Genomic DNA, 19,806 nt, shown 5'->3' with positions numbered 1-19,806 from the left:
AACCAAGAGGTCTCCACAGCCAGGTCCCAGCCAGGCATGGTGGGTGGGTGGGCGGGTGCCAGGCAGTACTCACTTAGCCTGGCTGAGGTGACAGTAGGGACAAGGCCGGGCCAGCTCTGGGGACTAGGAACCACCCTGCCTGAAAGGCCCCAGGCCATTTGCATCACAAAATAGCATGGGAGGGTGGGAACTGGGAAATGCCCCCTTCATTTGCATATCAAAAGCCATTGGCCAAAGCTGCTTTGTGTCCAGTCCCCCTAACGCTCCCCTAAACCATTGTGGGGCAGTTGGCAGCTGCCAGCATCTACCCACTGGGTCCCCATCCAGGAGCCTCGAAACTGCACCCCATCTACACACTGTGCTTGCTAGGGACATGGCCAGGGCCACAGGGCTCACCCAGTACAGGGCTGGGGGACAAGCCTCACTGACCTCCACTGGTGAGATGAGGCCTCCAGGTCCACCTGGAATTAACAGTGTCTGGGAACTAGAAGGAGAGAAGCAAACCGCCTGGCACATACACCTGTCCCATGGGACCTACCCTGGTGCATGACATCGTCTGATGATCCTCTCACAGCAGGCGTCTTCCGACTTTAAAGATGGTGGCCCGGTGGTTGAGCGTCGACTTAGGAACCAGGAGGTCACAGTTTGCTTCCCTGTGATGGCCCATGCCTGGGCTGTGGGCTCGATCCTCTGTGTGGGGCATGCCGGAGGCAGCCGATCCATGATTCTCTCTCATCATGGATGTTTCTCTCTCTTCCTTTCCCTTCCTCTCTGAAATTAATAAAAATATATTTTTTTAAGTTATTAAAAAGTGAACTCCCAAAATTCGAGGAGAAACCAAGATAGCGGCATAGGTAAACACCGGAAATTGCTGCCTCACACAACCACTTCAAAAATACAACTAAAAGATAAAACAGACATCATCCAGAACCAAAGGAAGGCTGGCTGAGTGGAAATTCAACAACTAGAAGGAAAGAGAAAAGCATACCAAGACTCAGAAGAGGTGCAGTGTGGAAGTAAAGTGCAGAGGTTGGAGGCGCACGCGGCAAGGGCTGGCGGCTGAGGACACAGTTGTCTTTTTCAATCGGGAGGGAGTCTCAAGCTCCCGACTGCTCTGAACTCCAGTTCCGGGCAAGTCTCTGGGGACCCAGACTCATATGGGGAGAGGCTAGACCAGGAGTCCTCAAACGTTTTAAACAGGGGGCCAGTTCACTGTCCCTCAGACCATTGGAGGGACGGACTATAGTTTAAAAAAAAAACTATGAACAAATTCCTATGCACACTGCACATACGTTACTTTGAAGTAAAAAAAAACAAAACGGGAACAAATACAATATTCGTATTTGCATGTGGCCCGCGGGCCGTAGTTTGAGGACCCCTGGGCTAGACTATCTGGCATCGGTCAGACCTCGAGGGCAGCTTTCTCTCAGAGGTGCTTGCAGAGATTACCGGGACACTGAGAAGTGGGGCCTCTTAGGGCAAGACTGAGGAGCAGCCACAGCTGCTTGCTCCGCCCTGTTGATACCCTGGGACCCCACCCCGCCCAATCTGAGCACCCGCTTTTGCAGAAGGAAGGCCTGGCACTTTGCAATCTGAAAATTACCTAACGAACTGCAGCTGGCCCAAGGCCCCACAGCAGCTTGCATTCCTTCACAGCTGAGCTCCTGCTGGGTAGCCTCAGGCAGAGGCTAAATTAGCACCTCCTTAGCGATCCAAGAGCCAGTGTACCCAGTGGTCAGAGTGAGACCATCCAGATTACATCTCCTCAGATCCATAAGGGACACACTCAGGGGGCAGACTCAGTGAGCACCAAAGCCCCACTGAAGCAAGTCTTGCCCCATAAGGGGCATTGGGGAGGCTGAGCCACTGAGCCCTATAGGACACCTAGCACAGAAAGCCACTCTATCAACATAGGGAAGCATAAAAAATGCAGACACAAAGAAACAGGTCACAAATGACAGAAATGGAGGAAAGCAAACTACAGTGGGGCCTTGACTTACGAGTGTCCCGACTAACGAGTTTTTCGAGATACGAGCCGTCTCTTGGCCGATTTTTTGCTTTGAGTTGCGAGCTAAAATTCGGGTTACGAGCCAGCTTCAGATACCCCACCGTTAGTTGGCACAGCGAACATCACAGTGAATGCCACAACATCAGCCCAGCATCACATGTCTCACTCGTTCACTTTTTGATTTGACATACAAGTAATTTGAGTTATGAGCTCCATCACAGAATGAATTAAACTCGTAAGTCAAGGCCCCACTGTACTGGATATAGAGTTCAAAACCACACTTTTAAGGTTTTTCAAGAATTTTCTGGAAACCGCCGATAAACTCAGTAAGACACTCAAGAAATCTAGTGAGACCGCCGATAAATTTAATGAGATCCTCAATAAGTCTAGGGAGACCCTCGAGGTTGTGAAAAAGGACCAACTAGAAATTAAGCATACACTGACTGAAATAAAGAATATTATACAGACTCCCAACAGCAGACCAGAGGAGCGCAAGAATCAAGTCAAAGATTTGAAATGCGAAGAAGCAAAAAACACCCAACCGAAAAAGCAAAAAGAAAAAAGAATCCACAAATATGAAGATAGTGTAAGGAGCCTCTGGAACAACTTCAAGCGTACCAACATCCGAATTATAGGGGTGTCAGAAGAGAGCGGGCAAGATATTGAAAACCTATTTGAAGAAATCATGACAGAAAACTTCCCCTACCTGGTGAAAGAAATAGACTTACAAGTCCGGGAAGTGCAGAGAACCCAAACAAAAGGAATCCAAAGAGGACCACACCAAGACACATCATAATTAAAATGCCAAGAGCAAAAGACAAAGACTCTTAAAAGCAGCAAGAGAAAGAAAGTCAGTTACCTACAAGGGAGTACCCATACGACTGTCAGCTGATTTCTCAACAGAAACTTTGCAGGCCGGAAGGGAGTGGCAAGAAATATTCAAAGTGATGAATACCAAGAACCTACAACCAAGATTACTTTATCCAGCAAAGCTATCATTCAGAATTGAAGGTCAGATAAAGAGCTTCACAGATAAGGAAAAGCTAAAGGAGTTCATCACCACCAAACCAGTATTAAATGAAATGCTGAAAGGTATCCTTTAAGAAGAGGAAGACGAAGAAAAAGGTACAGATACAAATTATGAACAACAAATACTCATCTATCAACAAGTGAATCTAAAAATCAAGTGAATAAATAATCTGATGAACAAAATAAACTGGTGATTATAATAGAATCAGGGGCATAGAAAGGGAGTGGACTGACTATTCTCAGGGGGTGGGGGAAGGGATATGGGGGATGCGGGAACAGACTGGACAAAAATCGTACACCCATGGATGAGGACAGTGGAGGGGGGGATAAGGGCAGAGGGTGGGGTGGGAACCAGGTGGAGGGGAGCTATGGGGGGAAAAAAGAGGAACAACTGTAATAATCTGAACAATAAAGATTTAATTTTTTAAAAAAGTGAACTCCCGCCCAAGCTGGTGTTGCTCAGTGGATAGAGCATCAGCCTGTGAACTGAAAGGTCCCAGGTTGGATTCTGGTCAAGGGCACATGCCTGGCTTTCAAGCTCGATTCCCAGTGAGGGACATGCAGGAGGCAGCCGGTCCATCACGATTCTCTCTCATTATGGATGTTTCTATCTCTCTCTCCTTCTTCCTTCCTCTCTGAAATCAATAAAAATATATATTTTTTTAAAAAAGTGAACTCCCCTTCACGTGGAGAAAGCCTAAAAGGCCATGAACTTGGTCTAAACAAGCTGCCAAAGAACATGGCATCCATGAAAGAGAAAAACAAAAGAACGAAAGGACAGTGGACGAAGTGAGGAAGAACTCACTAAGAAATTGTTTAAAAAATAATAATCTGAAGTGATATAAAAATAGCAAATAAAGTTTTAAAACATATAATAGATAACTGAGATGCATAAATATGTCACAGTATGTATTTATAGACTGTCTACGAGGCCCCTCGAACCATAAGAAATGCAAAACATTCAGTTATTAACGCATTCTCCAGTTGCCCCCCTTAAACATCAAATTGCCCCCTGTGGGTGTGTGCCTCACCTTTCAGCAGTCGCCAACCGGTGGTCCTTGAGGTCTGAAAGGTTGGCGACCGCTGGCTGCTCCACCAACCTGGGTCCCCAGGTGCCTCACGACGGTCGGTCGGTCAGATGGACGGACAGATGCCGAGCCAGGACCAGGAAGAAGCCATTGGGATTGGCGAGTCGCTGATGCGGCAACATGTCCCAGCTCCTCCGAAATCCTCTCTCTCCCACCTTTTGGAGACGTGTCCCTGCAGCTGCAGACCGGCCCCAGTCTGGCCTGGTGGTACCTCTGTCCTCCCACCGCCCCCCACACCCTCCTGGGGTGAACACCGGCTTCCTGGATCACCTGCCTCTCTTTTCTGGGTTAACGTCTGTCTCCACTTTTCGTGAAGCGTTATCTCTGGCAGCTTCCTACCCGAGAAAGAAGGCACAGGAGGTACATGTTTTGAGACCCCGGGGAATTAAACACACAGTTGACTCCCGTCCTGGCCGGTGTGGCTCAGTGGTTGAGCATCGACCTAGGAACCAGGAGGCCATGGTTGGAATCCCCGTCAGGGCACATGCCCGGGTTGTGGGCTCCACTCCTTGTGGGGGTCGTGCAGGAGGCAGCCTATCCATGATTCTCTCCCGTTGATGTTTCCCTCCCTCTCCCTTCCTCTCTGAAATCAATAAAAACATATTAAAGAAATAAAAGTAGAGAAGAAAAATGATCCAGGGCTGCAGGGTCAGGAGCTGCGGGCGAGGGTCCGGTAAGGGGCTCGCTGCAAAGTTAGGCAGCGGCCCCTCGGGTGCTAGCCCAGTCCCGGAGTTGAACGGCGAGGGCGGAGGGGGTGCGAGTGCGGACGCCTTGGAGAGTCAAGGGCGAGTTGACGGGGCCCGGGAGTGGGTGGGGCAGACGGAGAGCTGGGCGCAGCCGAGCCTTTCCACGGGGAGCGGATGGGTGGCGCGCAGTGGGAGGAGTCCCCGCCGCTGGCACTGACCGACCGGGGCGGGAGAGGGGCGGCCAGGAGAAGGTGGCTGCGGGCCTGGGACTGGGAGGAGGGAGCGGGGGGGAGGGAGCGGGAGGAAGGCGCCCTGCACTCCCCTAACGGCGCACCGACCGCCCCTGCACGAGGTCCACTCCCGCCAGCAAAGGGCGGCGGTGGGCGCGACCCCCACGCCGCCAGGTTAACAGCCGCGGCTCCGGGGCCCGTCCGGCTCCGGCGGCCCCCGCCTCCAGGGCGCGCGGCCCGCACCAGGTCCCCGGCCGCCCGGGGCCAGTCGGCGCAGCTCCCGGTGCCTCTCGCTCGCGGCCCCGCCCCAGACCGGGACGCGACTAGGGCTCGAGCGTGATGGAGGCGATCGGTCTGAGTCTCCGGGCGCGGCCACCCAGGAGCCCTTCTGGAGCGGGGGCGGCGGGAGTGGTTCCGCCCCAGGCGCGGCCGAGGGCCCCGCACCCACCCCGGCGGCCGCGCCTCCTCGTGGTGCAAACCTCGCTCCGGAGGGGAAGGAGCAGCGGAGGCTCACCCACCCCGGCGCCCCTGGCCAGAGGGGCTGGATGGACAAAGGGGTGCCCCCCTCTCCCTCCCCAGCGCTCGCCTCCACACCGGGGTCCAGGCCGTGACAGTACAAAAGGTCTGGCAAGAAAATACCCTGCGGGGTCCCCGAGGCGGTGGAGGGCGGGCCCACCGCGGGCGGGTGACGCGCGTCGGTGAGCTGGACTCCCAACTGCAAGGTGCGCCCCTCCTCCGGCTGGGCCAGAGGGCACGCCCATGGCCGCGCGTCGGGCCCGAGGCGGGGTCTGGGCTCCCCCAGCGGCCGGGATTGGTCGGGCCGTGGAGACCAATGGGGACCGCCCCTACCCTTGGGCACTCCCCCTGTTGGGGCGCGGGGGGCGCGCTCCCGGAACCCCCGCCCCCTCCGCGCGCGCAGCGCCCCGCGGTCGCCGCCGGCGCCAGTAACCTGCGCCGCCAGGATGTGGCTGGGGCTGGGGGCTGAGGTCTGGTCCCGATGTGGCCCCGGCCCCGCCCGCCCCCGGGGGCCGGGCCGCCCACCCCGAGCCGCGGCACGCACGGCGGCGGTCCCGCCCGTCCGCCACAACGCGCGGCGAGGCTGCGGCCGCGACTGGGCGCCGTCGACCCTACACGCCCCCCCCCCCCCCTCCATGCGCTCACTCTGTGGGGCCCGGCCGGGCGGGCGCCTCACGGACGCGGAGTCGCGCGGGTGACAGCAGAGGCGGCTGGGAGCCCCCGTGCAGCCGGCGGAGAGCGCCCGCCGCGCCCCCGCCCCGCTCGCCCTCGCTCCCCGGAGGTTGTGGGTGCGGATGCGCCTCTGACGAGTCGCTGCGACGAGCAGCGGGGCCCGCAGCGTGGCAGCGGCCGGCTATGCGGGCGAGCTGGGTGGGGACCGCGGGGTGGGGGACCCATCGGGGAAATTCGGGAGGCCGTGGCGCCCGGAAGCCGCGAGGAAAGGGGGTGCCCGGGCTCCCGGTCCCTCCCGCGCCGCCCGGGCGCGCGCTCGGGAGGGGCGGTGCCTGCCGGGCGAGGCGAGGCGCGCGGCGGGTGAAGTTCACGCGGGGACAGGACTCCCTGCAGCCACTCGGCACATTCTTTGCTCTCCTCTTCCTGTAATTTTTCCAGCCCTCTAAGGTTTAATTTGTCGAAACCAGAGCTTGCGGGGAGCCACGCCCGTCCGGCAGGCAGGTGCACGTCCGACCCCAGGGGCGCCTTGGGGAGGCCTTGCTCTCTCCAGAAAGGAGGGCCCAGCCCCCCTGCCCGCCTCATCGCCCTGCGCTGCCCACTTCCCGGCCCTGCGCTCACTCTGCCCCGGACGGATGCGGGCGCCGGCACCTGCGGGGGGTGGGCGTCCCGGGGCGGCAGCCTGGGGGCCGGGGACCGCCGCCCGCTCTCGGATCCCAGGGGCCCTCGACCTGGGAGTTGGTTGTTTTTTTAAACACAAAAGTAGCAACAACAACAAAACCCACCCCGCATTTAAATGGATGACAACTTTTCTTTCCCAGTTCAGTGTCAAGAACCGCATCTTTCCTCTGAGCTCGCGTGAATCCTTCACGTCCTCCCTATTTGGGGCAAGTGAAAGACAAAACACCCGTATGCTTCTGCTGTTTTCTGGTTCCCAGCGGTTCAGCCTTCTTACGTATAAAACAGTTCATCAGATGATTAAAATACTGGTTTAAAAATTGCGGCCCAGGCCCGGCCAGTATGGCTCAGTGGTTGAGCCTGGAGACCTAGGAACCAGGAGGTCACGGTTAGATTCCCGGTCAAGGACATGTACCTTCGTTGCTGGCACATCCCCAGTAGCGGATGTGCAGGAGGCAGCTGATTGATGTTTCTCTCTCATCAATGCTTCTAACTGTCTATCCCTCTCCCTTCCTCTCTGTAAAAAATCAATAAAAAAAAAAAATATTTTTTTTTTTCAAAGAGGACCCCGTTGCATCTAGGTAGCCCGCCTGCCTCTGGGCAGTAGCAGCTGCAACTACTTGTCAAGGAAGCAGACGAAGCAGCCCGGGAGGCTGCCCTAAAACCAGTGGGGTCTCTTCAGATTCTAGTGACTCTTCCAGACCCTGACCTACCCACCTCATCAGCTTACATGAAACCATACTAAGCTTGTAGAACTTGTAAGAAATAAGTACTATATACCCAATCTAGAAAAGCTGAAATCCATAACCAACCTTTACTCAAGTTCTTACAGGCTTTACAGTCCACTCAGATAGCAGTCCAAATGCATGTCCAAGACGCTCTGCCTGTACCAACTTCTGATCCAGTCCATCCCTTCCAACCTGGTGACTCTGTTTGGGTAAGAAATTTGCCACCCAAGTACTGACTCCTACCTAGAAAGGACCACACACCATCATCTTGACCACCCCCACGACAGTCAAGGTCGACAGAATCCCAATATGGCTTCATCACACCGGCTTAAGGCAGCCCAGCAGAATAGAGAGTCCAGGGCTCTTCGGACCCTCTAAAGATTACTCCTGGCCCTCATTCTGGGCCCTTGTCTTATAAACTGGCTTACTGTCTTTATTCAGCAGAGAATTAATTCTATCAAGCTTATAGTCCTCAGAGGTTAATATAACTCCCTCCCCAATAATGACCCACAAGAGTCAATGATTTGACTTATTTACATAAAACCACTGGGGAATGAAGCAGTAAAATTACTGTTTAAAATCCCCTGCTGTTTTTAAATGATCCCTTGTTCTATGTAGTCATCTCTGTTATTTTTTAGACAGTCCCTTATTCTGTAAATTAACATTACTTTTTAGCTTGAATGAATAATAGAGAAAATAAAATTAGCTGTCTGACCTTGCAGGCTAGCCATCTGATGTAAGGGGCTGATGCTACTCCCTATTAGTTATGTACTATGCTCAAGGTTACAAGCTGTCTGCAAAAATAACTTACACAAAGCTCTTTGTAAAATCTGCAGAAGGTCCAGAACCCCCATATTTGGGGGACAAAGGACAGGGAAAGATATAAATAGGGAAAGCTTCCTCCATGCTTTTGCTCAGAACTTGACAATATATTGCTCTGAGACTGCTAGCATAATAAAGACTCCTAATTAATTGGCTCATTGAGGCATCCTCTGTTCCGCTCACTGATTTACAATATAACATTAGGACTGAGGACATAGCCACTGTTGACCCCAACTGTTATAGACTCCAGAGATACAGAGTCCCCTTCCCTTAGGATCTGATGTCCTAGTGGAGGACTGCCCACAGACAATGAAAAGGATTACTGTGACAGGTGACAGGAGATCAGGCATAAGGTGAAGCCAGTAGTGGTCAGTGGGGCCTCCCTCAGAAAATCCAGGAAGGGGTGGCAGAGTCCAGTTGGAAGGCCTGCTGGGAGCATGCCCCCCTTCCCCAATTTGGGAGATGAAGGGAGGTCACTGTAGCTGCTTTGGACAACTAAAATTAGAAAGGGGGGTCCTGGCTGGCTTGTGGGCGCTGTGGCAGGACTTGACCTTCTCCTCAGGAGGCCTCACAGTTTGCCTCCAGCCCCAGACTGCCTTCAGAAGGGCTGATGGGCAGCCCCTTCAGAAAAATCATTGCCAAAGGGAAATTTACAGTCCTGACTGCACATAAAGAATCCAGGGGCTTAAACATGTTTGCTTATTTATGAGTAAAAATGTATCTAAAGGTGCTTTAGTTTACTCATCACAAGCATAGTTCTTTAGAGAAAAATGACAAATACAGAAGTTTACAAGGGGACAGTAATGATGGTAATCTTCCACAGAATTTCAAAAAAAATGGCTGGAGGACACAGTAATGAGGCAGGATATGCAATAGATGAAATACTATTTCAGATCACGAGGAGCCTTAGACATTTACATCTGTCTCAGGAAATCATCTTTGGAATCCCAACATCAGCATCCATGTGGTCTCCAGAGGATTCTCTGCTTTAAGAAAGACTGCAAGTTGGCTGACTCATGCCTCCTGTGTCACTGGCAGTATTTATAGACATTAGAACATGAGTTTCACTAGGAAAAGTTGGAATCCCTCAGAAACAGCCTCTTCCATGGGAAAGTTAATTTTTATCACTCAAAGACTAACCTAAGTTAAAAAAAATAAAGAGATGACTTTAATCAGAAACCTTCAGGTGTTAGGGCTTAAATAAAAACAACAAGGTGGGTATCATGACTATGACACTAATCATGTGGGGGTTTTCTGAGATCCACGATATTGATCCTTTTAGCCTCTTACATGAAAGGAGACAGATTTCCACTGAGTTCAGTTGATTCTGATGACTGTTCTAGAGAGATAGCTTTAGATTTAACGGTATGTACTTGAAACATCAACACCTTTTTAAATTCTCTCCCAGGGAACTATTTATTAATTTGAGTGAGAGGACGGGAGAGAGAGAGAGAGAGAGAGAGAGAGAGAGAGAGAGAGAGAGAGAGGGAGAGAGAGGAAAGAAAAGAAAAGAAAAGAGAAGAGAAGAGAAGAGAAGAGAAGAGAAGAGAAGAGAAGAGAAGAGAAGAGAAAAGAAAAGAAGGAAAAAAGGAAAGAAAGAAAGATCATGGATATAAGAGGAAACATGCATCAATTGCCTCCTCTATGCTTTCTGAACAAGGACCAAATTTGCAACCTAGTTATGTGCCCTTACCAGGAAGCAAACAGCCCATCATTTTAGGAGGTGTGCTTTGTGGGAGGAGACTCCAACCCCTGAGCATCTCTCTCTCTCTCTCTCTCTCTCTCTCTCTCTCTCTCTCCCTCTCCCTCTCTCTCTCTCTCTCTCTCTTTTTCTCTTCCTTCCTCTCTCAAATTAATAAATAATTCCCTGGGAGAGAATTTAAAAAGGTGTTGATGTTTCAAGTACATACCGTTAAATCTAAAGCTATCTCTCTAGAACAGTCATCAGAATCAACTGAACTCAGTGGAAATCTGTCTCCTTTCATGTAAGAGCCCCCTGAGCAGGGCAGCACCTTAATTCTTAGTGTTTCCTTTAAGAGAGTAAATTAGTATGACTCAGCATCTGTGGGGTCCCAAACTTTCTGTGCTTTCGAAGGCACATAATAATGGCAGAAAATCACTCTTTGACCAATACTGGCTTATTTTGCATTGCTGACCAAGGCCTTGAAAGAAAGTCTACATGACTTTGTGGTTCTAATTTCCAGTCTGGTGCCTATACCATTGGTGAGTTCAATGGTCACACAGAATAGGAGTCCATTGTTGTGCCTGTGTGAACAATATGAATTATACTCTCTGTTCACAGTATTACATAATTCTCAGCAATGTTTAGGGGAACTCCTCCCCCACATACTGTAAAGGAGTCATGTGCCATGATGTATGAAATTGCATAGGCTGGTGTAATTTGTAGTAAGACTCTGAGGTTTAAATGGAACCGTCATTAGAACAGAAACACTATAATCATAGTGAGTGGGAAAGACTGCAGTAAATTGGAGGAAAAGTGCCTCTTCTGAATGTTATCCACAAGTGATTAATGGTCTGTGGCTGGTGTGATGTCTGCTTACAGACATTCTCAGGACCTCCATAGCTGTTTCCTGTGGCTGAAGTCACTAGCAGAGAAAACAGTTTTTTGGATTCTCCTGTGCCATCTAGGTTGTTCACCTCAAGGTTTCCTCAACTGACAACACCTCAAACCTAGAGGAAGGATAATCCTATAATCAGTCCCAGGTTGTATTTTTTGTAACCAGTCAGCATTCCTGTGGATTCTGGTGGCAATAGTCTTCACTCCTTGCTGATATTTGTTGCCCCTGAGCCAAGGCTGGTCCTCTTAGGAAATTAGGAGAGAAATGGTAGAGCCCATATAGGTTTGCAATTTTAATTTCCTAACAAGACAGGGACATCCAGGACTTTATTGGGAAGTACATTTTAAGGCTTTATTTAAGTACTAGAGGCCCGGTACATGAAATTTGTGCACTGGAGGGGGGTGTCCCTCAGTCCAATCTGGGACCTCTCGGGGGATGTCCGACTGCCAGTAGCAGGGATCGGGCTTAAACCCACAGTAGGACATTCCTCTCACAATTTGGGACTACTGGCTCCTAACCACTCGCCTGCTTGCCTGATTGCCCCCTAACTGCTCCCCTGCCAGCCATCTTGTGGCGGCCATCTGATGGCAGCCATCTTGTGATGATGTGAGGGTGTCCTACGAGGGTTCAAGGGCCACCTAGGCTTTTATTAGTATAGATATTTATAACTGACATGCTACAAAATGCACTCTTCTAATGTGTACTATGTGGTGAGCTTGGACATATGGATAAAGCTGAAAAAACCATGAAATAAACATATCTCACACCCATATACAGGTTAGGGCAAAAGTAGGCTTACAGATGTGAGTATGCAAAACACAGAGTTTATTCCCTTTTTAAAAATAAGTCTTTTATACATTTAAAATATTTTTATTGACCTTTTAGAAAGAGAGGACGGGAGAGAGGGAGAAATGGCGATAAGAGAAAGAAACATTGAGCTGCTGCCTCCTGCACATCACCTACAGGGCATCCAGGCAGGCATGTGCCCAGACCTGGAGTGGAATCAGTGACCTTTGAGGGAAAGGGATGGTGCCCAGCCAACTGAAGTACAATGGCCAGGGAAGAGTTTGTTCTTGTGTTGTTATTTATTAACTATTGTATTAATTCCATACCAACAACTCTAAACCTACTTTACCACATCCTATATTATTTACCTCCTGCCCTTTTATACTCTCTCTTTCTGACTTCCCGAGCTCTAAATGCAGTCATTGAGCCCTCACCGGTTTGGCTCAGTGGATAGAGTGTTGGTCTGCAGACTGAGGAGTCCGGGGTTCGATTCCAGTCAAGGGCATGTACCTTGGTTGTGGGAATATCCCCAGTGGGGGGTGTGCAGGAGGCAGCTGATTGATGTTTCTCTCTCATTGATGTTTCTAGCTCTGTATCCCTCTCCCTTCCTCTCTGTAAAAAATCAATAAAATACATTTTAAAAAAATTTTTAAACAGCAGTTTTTACCCAAGATGGAGGTTACTATGCTTCAGTAGCTAATTTTTCAGTTATACTGGCTCTCCAAATCCCTAACTATTGAAACGGAATTTTTGGACTTGAACCTGGATTCTTTGTTTGCTGGAATCGAAGAACGAATCCACGGGCAGAAAGTGATATAGCAAAGGTAGAGATTTATTGAAGAACAAGTACAGACTCCCACTACAGACTCCCACATGGGGAGAGGGAAAGAGTCCCACTGAGCTCCTTTTGCCTATAGCTTATAAAGGCTGCAGGTCCTGGTGCCTTAATATCCCCTCTGATTGGTCACTATTCCCTTAGACTGGTTACTATAGTACAGTGGTTCTCAACCTGTGGGTCGCGACCCCTTTGGGGGTCGAATGACCCTTTCACAGGGGTCGCCTAAATACATCCTGCATATCAGATATTTACATTATGATTCATAACAGCAAATTTATAGTTATGAAGTAATTAAAATGAAAATAATTTTATGGTTGGGGGTCACCACAACATGAGGAACGGTATTAAAAGGTCGGGGCATTAGGAAGGTTGAGAACCACTGCTATTGTAACTCCTGGGCTCAAAGGTCCACGGACATATGGGACATGTGAGGTTCTCCCCTCCCCCTTCCTTATTGTTCTCCTGTTCCCTTTGGGCTTTCTTCTTCTCCTTCTGGATGAAGGGCTTCCTTCTCTTTATTTTATAAATATAGACCTTTTGCTGTTCCCAGCTCCCTCATTCTATGGAAATACACCTTCTGCTGCTTTGCAGCCCTTTGCTTCCTCCATGGTCCCCTTAATTTCTAAAATTTCCTTAACCTGTCCTATTTTACCCCTAAAATTCCTGTTTCACTTCTATGTTATAAGTAGCCCAATTCAGGGTCAAATAATCTCAATTAAATATATATCTCCCACGACCCTTTCAGAGTAAAATGTGTTCAATCTTAGTCTATATGACAACTTATGCTACCACTACTACTAACCAGACCAGAACCACTTCTCAAGCCTCTATAAATTTTTTTTCACAGAGAAGCCCTCGATTGAGCAGGGCAAAGTCTGTGCCATGAATATCACTTCTTGCTCAAGCAGCTTGGCTAAAAGAAAGGCCTCATAGCCTCTTGCCCCAGAAGCCTGGGCAGCAATTAAAGATATAATGCTATCCCTATTGGCTAGCTCCCCTTCTCAGACCTTGGTTTATACTGTTTTGTTTTGTTTTTTATTACTTATCTTTAACCATTGCCTGTTCAACCTTTGGTGTGTTTCATATCCTCCCATTTAGAAGCCTTAAAGCTACAATTGGTCCTCTGCATGGACCAACAAATGGAGGCTGCTACATCCATCTTCTGTGGACCCTTAGACCACCCACTTCTGATGGGACCCTGACTGCCACTACAAACTATGACCTCTTTGCCAGCAGGAAGCAGCCAGGAAGCACCCCCTGCCCCAGTGGCAGTTGGGGTTTCCTAAACGGAGAGGGGACTGAAATAGGAATTGTAGGGGAATATAGACAGACTTAGGGAATTTTTAGAATTGGGGTCCATAGAAAAACACAGGGCTACAGAGTGGGAAAAGATACATTTCCATAACACAAGGAAGCCAGGTGCAGTTACATTTCCATAAGACAAGGGAACTGGAAGTAGCCAAAAAAAAGGTCTATATTTACAAAATAAAGTAGGAGGAAGAAAGCCCAGAGGGAATAGAGGACAATGAGGGAGGAGGGCCTCAGGAGTCACTATAGTAACCAATTCGAAAGGGAATACTGACCAACCAGAGGGGACATCGGAACTATAGCCTTTACAAACCGCTAGAGGCCTGTTGCATGAAGAGATTTGTGCCATAGGCCTTCCTTCCCCGGCTGCCAGCACTGGTTTTCCTCTGGCACCCGGGACCCAGGCCTTTGGTCCGGCCGCAGTGGAGAAGCCACGCCTCTTCAGTCTTCAGTCTTCAGTCTTCACTCCTCACTCAGGCTTGAGCCTTCAGTCTCCGCTCCGTGCCTGCATATGCAAATTAACCACCATCTTTTTTGGGTTAATTTGCATAGTTGCTTTGATTGGCTGGTGGGCATAGTGGAGTGACACCAATTTGCATGTTTCTCTTTTATTAGTGTACATGGAAACAAGAAGTCCATGAGACCCTTTCCCCTCCCTACGTGGAAGTCCATTCTGTGGGAATCTTTCCCCTCCCCCACATGGGAGTCTGTACTTTTCTTTAATAAATTTTCACCTTTGCTATAAAAAAAAGAAATTTTTTTGCCAAAACTGGTTTGGCTCAGTGGATAGAGCATCGGCCTGCGGACTGAAAGGTCCCAGGTTCGATTCCGGTCAACCTGGGTTGTGGGCATATCCCCAGTAGGAGAAGTGCAGGAGGCAGCTGATCGATGTTTCTCTCTCATCGATGTTTCTAACTCTCTATCTCTCTCCCTTCCTCTCTGTAAAAAATCAATAAAAAATATATTAAAAAAAAAAAAGAAATTTTTGCCAATTTTCAAAATGAATTTATGATTTAATCAATAGGAAGACAGTTCATCATCTAAGACATCTGGTTTCACTTCACTCATTTCTCAAGAACTCAATTTCTTTCTTTGCCATTTGGAACTACATGTTTTGAATACTGGAAGGAAAACTTTTTTTTTTCAAATTGTATCCTATCTACAATTTAAAACCCACTTGCATGATACACTTATTAACCTACGTTGCTAATATTCTCCACCATTCAGTTTAAGTTAAAGCATTCAATAGTATATTAAGTGAAGTCAAGGTTTGTAGTATTTATCAATTTTTCTGGTGTAAGTACTATCATCATTGTCACTTTCAAACTTCCAAAGTCATAGCACTGAATATATTTCATTCCCAAGTTATTGATACAGTAGGTACAAACATGCTCAAGAACATTCATAATAAAATAGTAAAATAACGGGAAATGAGAAGTTTTAATTATTTTTTATACTTTGATGTAAGTATAATTGATTTAAAACATACATTCAAAAAATATATTTTTATTTATTTCAGAAGGGAAAGGAAGAGAGAAAAATAAAAACATCAATGAGCCCTAACTGGTTTGGCTCAGTGGATAGAGTGTCGGCCTGCAAACTGAAGGGTCCCAGGTTTGATTCCGGTCAAGGGCATGTACCTTGGCTGCGGGTGCATCCCCAGTAGGGGGTGTGCAGGAGGCAGCTAATTGATGTTTCTCTCTCATCGATGTTTCTAACTCTCTATCCCTCTTCCTTCCTCTCTGTAAAAAATCAATAAAATATATTTTTAAAAAATCAATGAGAGAGAATCACTGATAGATTGCCTCATACATGCCTCACAACGGGGATCCAACCCACCACTTGAGCATGTGTCCTGACTGGGAATACAACCATGACCTCCAGCTCAACCATTGAACCACACTGACCAGACTCTCCTAAGCTTTTAAGGGATCCTACTTGACCTGCAACTGGGGAACAATGAGCAGCAAGAGCACAACCTGGGCTAACCCTCTGAACCTGTGCTCAAGGCCTCCTTTTCTCTGATTCTTCAGTGAGCTCACAGCAGCCCCCCTTTAGCTCCCTTCTTTCCCACAATGTTTCTAGAGAGTCAAAGGAGCCCCGCCTAGTCTCTCTGCTGTTCCTTTTTCTATCCTAAGCCTTAGTTTTTTGTTTTTGTTTTTCATTATCCCCAGCTTTAATAAATGTTCCCTCAAAATCTCTGAATTCATGTTGTGAAATCTTTTCTGCATGAAGTCAAGAACTCAAGCTACAGGCCAAGCTCAAGGCTGCTACCAGCTCAAGGCTGCTCTGTTCCACAACACAGTTATGCTTGGGACATCCTCTATAAAGACAGAGCAAGGCATGAATTTGCTTACAAGACTTGGAAGAAAATGGATGGCCCTCATTCACTTTGGTGTTGTTGAATCAAATATCTTAACACTGTTCATTTTAAAAATGTGTTTATTGATTTTTTAGAGAGAAAGGGAGTGCAAGAAACATAAATGATGAGAAAAAATCATTGACCAGCTGCCTCCTGCATTGCCCCTACTGGGATGGAGCCCCCAACCTGGGCATGTGCTTTGACCTGCAATCGAACCAGCGATATGTTGGTTTGCTGCAACCTGCAAAGCTTGGGTTCAGTATCTGAAGGAGGGACCAACACACAAATGAAAATACTATACAAGAAATATGAATTTAGAAGGCATGGGTGGCCAGGTGGAGACCTCTTTCTTGTAGAGGCACACTGACTTCTCGCCTGGTCCACTTTTTATTTACTTGAATACACATTGGCCCTTTAGCAATGCATACAGGCACACCAAAGGAAAAGTTTGGTAAATTATATAAGGATTATCAGGTTACGAAATTGCTTTGAGCCATTGACCCACAGCAGGGCAGTATTACGCTGATTTTGAGCCCTCCTGAATATCAAAGTCCATTGGCCTTCCAATGTTTTCTTTTTATATTAATACTAGAGGCCCGGTGCACAAAAACTTGTGCACTCGGGGGGTCCCGAACCCAGCCTATGCCCTCTTGCAATCTGGGAGGATGTCCACCTCCTGGCTTAGGCACACTCCTTGGGGGATCAGGCCCAAGCTGGCAGTCAGACATCCCTCTGGCATCCCGGAAGCCCTTGAGGGATGTCCACTTACCAGCAGGGAGCAGACTTAAGCTGTAGTCGGACATCCTTAGTGCTGCTGAGGAGGTGGGAGAGGCTCCCGCCACCACCGCTGTGCTGGCAGCCATCAGCCTGGCTTGTGTCTGAGCAGAGCTCCCCCTGTGGGAGCGCACAGACCACCAGGGGACAGCTCCTGCATTGAGCATCTGTCCCCAGGAGTGGTGGTCAGTGTGTCTCATAGTGACCAGTCATTCCCAATCATTCGCTGTTAGGGTCAATTTGCATATTACCCTTTTACTATATTGGATAGAGATCTGGTGCACGGGTGGGGGCCGGCTGGTTTGCCCTGAAGGGTGTCCCGGATCAGGATGGGGTCCCCGCTGGGGTGCCTGGCCAGCCTGGGTGAGGGGCTGATGGCTGTTTTCAGGCTGGCCACACCCCCTTCTGGTGGGGGGTCCCCACTGGGGTGCCTGGCCAGCCTTGGTGAGGGGCTGATGGCTGTTTGCAGGCTGGTCAAGCCCCCCGGCCCCCAGTGGGGACCCTCACCCCTTCGAGGTTTGGCCAGCCTAGGTGAGGAGCTGATGGCTGTTTTCAGGCTGGCCACACCCCCTTTAGGATGCGGGGGTCCCCACTGGGGTGCCTGGCCAGTCTGGGTGAGGGGTTGAGGGCCATTTTCAGGCTGGCCAAGTCCCCCAGCAACAGAAGCTCCCAACCTCTCCTTTTTTTTTATTCTGGGATTTATTTTCCTTCTATAATTGAAACTTTGTAGCCTTGAGTGGAGCTCAGAGCCGGCCAGGCCAGGGCGGGTGGGAAGCTTGGATTCCTCCATCACCAGGGGCAACCAAAGCCTCCTGCTTGCTCCAGCTCCATGGCCATGGCCAACTGAAAGCAGGTATCTGGTATTTATTTATCTTCTGTAATTGAAACTTTGTTGCCTTGAGTGGAGCTCAGAGCCGGCTGTGGCAGGCGGGAAGCTTGGCTTCCTCCATCATTGGGGCAACCAAGCCTCCTTTTTGCTCCAGCTCTGTGGCTGCCAGCCGCCATCTTGGTTGGGTTAATTTGCATATAGTCGCTCTGATTGGCTGGTGGGCGTGGCTTAAGGCGTAGCAAAGGTATGGTCAATTTGCATGTCTGCATTTTATTAGTGTAGATGCTAACTGCTATTGGCTTTAGCCTCTGGCATTGGTTGATGGGTACATGCCCAACCACTGAGCCCCACCAGCTGTGCACACTATTATTTTTTATTGTTGACTCTATTACACACATTCCCAATTTTACTCATACACCTCTCCCTTTTTCTCCCTCTACCCTGTCCTCACAGCTTCTATGCCCTCACCACAGTATTGTCCATGTCCACGGGCTATGCATAAATGTATATACTTTGTTTAAAATATTTTTAAATAAATCTTTATTGTTCAGATTATTACAGTTGTTCCTCTTTTTCTCCCCATTTCTCCCCTTCACCTGGTTCCCACCCCACCCCCTGCCCTTATCTTCTCCCCCCACTGTCCTCGTCCATAGGTGTACGATTTTTATCTAGTCTCTTCCCGCACCCCCCACAATCTCTCCCCCCCGAGAATTGTCAGTCCACTCCCTTTCTATGCCCCTGCTTCTATTACATTCACCAGTTTATTCTGTTCATCAGATTTTTAAAAAATATTTTATTGATTTTTTACAGAGAGAAAGGGAGAGAGATAGAGAGTTAGAAACATCGATGAGAGAGAAACATCGATCAGCTGCCTCCTGCACATCTCCTACTGGGGATGTGCCTGCAACCCAGGTACATGCCCTTGACCGAAATCAAACCTGGGACCTTTCAATCTGCAAGCCGACGCTCTATCCACTGAGCCAAACCGGTTTCGGCAGATTTTTTATTCACTTGATTTTTAGATTCACTTGTTGATAGATATGTATTTGTTGTCACTTTGTTGTTCATAATTTTTATCTTTACCTTTTTCTTCTTCTTCCTTTTCTTAAAGAATACCCTTCAGCATTTCATATAATACTGACTTGGTGGTGATGAACTCCTTTAGCTTTTTATCTGTGAAGCTCTTTATCTGACCTTCAATTGTAAATGATAGCTTTGCTGGGTAGAGTAATCTTGGTTGTAGGTTCTTGGTATTCATCACTTTGAATATTTCTTGCCACTCCCTTCTGGCCTGCATAGCTTCTGTTGAGAAATCAGCTGACAATCGTATGGGTACTCCCTTGTAGGTAACTAACTGTTTTTCTCTTGCTGCTTTTAATATTCTCTCTTTGTCTTTTGCTCCTGGCATTTTAATTATGATGTGTCTTGGTGTGGTCCTCTTTGGATTCCTTTTGTTTGGGGTTCTCTATGCTTCCTGGACTTGTAAGTCTATTTCTTTCACCAGGTAGGGGAAGTTTTCTGTCATTATTTCTTCAAAGAGATTTTCAATATCTTGCTCTCTCTCTTCTTCTGGCATCTCTATAATTCAGATTTTGGTATGCTTTGAAGTTGTGCCAGAGACTCCTTGAACTATCTTCATATTTTTGTATTCCTTTTTCTTTTGCTTTTCCAGTTGGGTGTTTTTTGCTTCTTCGTATTTTAAATCTTTCACTTGATTCTTAGGATCCTCTAGTCAGCTGTTGGATCTCTGTATATTATTCTTTATTTCAGTCAGTGTATGTTTAATTTGTAATTGGTCCTGTTTCATATCCTTGAGGGTCTCACTATATTTCTGGGATGTTTCTAGAAGATTCTTGAGTAACCTTATAACCGTGGT

This window comes from Myotis nattereri (assembly GCF_964212035.1).
Source record: "Myotis nattereri genome assembly, chromosome: 21".
Taxonomy (NCBI): Eukaryota; Metazoa; Chordata; class Mammalia; order Chiroptera; family Vespertilionidae; genus Myotis; species Myotis nattereri.
This window is presented reverse-complemented; position numbering follows the sequence as displayed.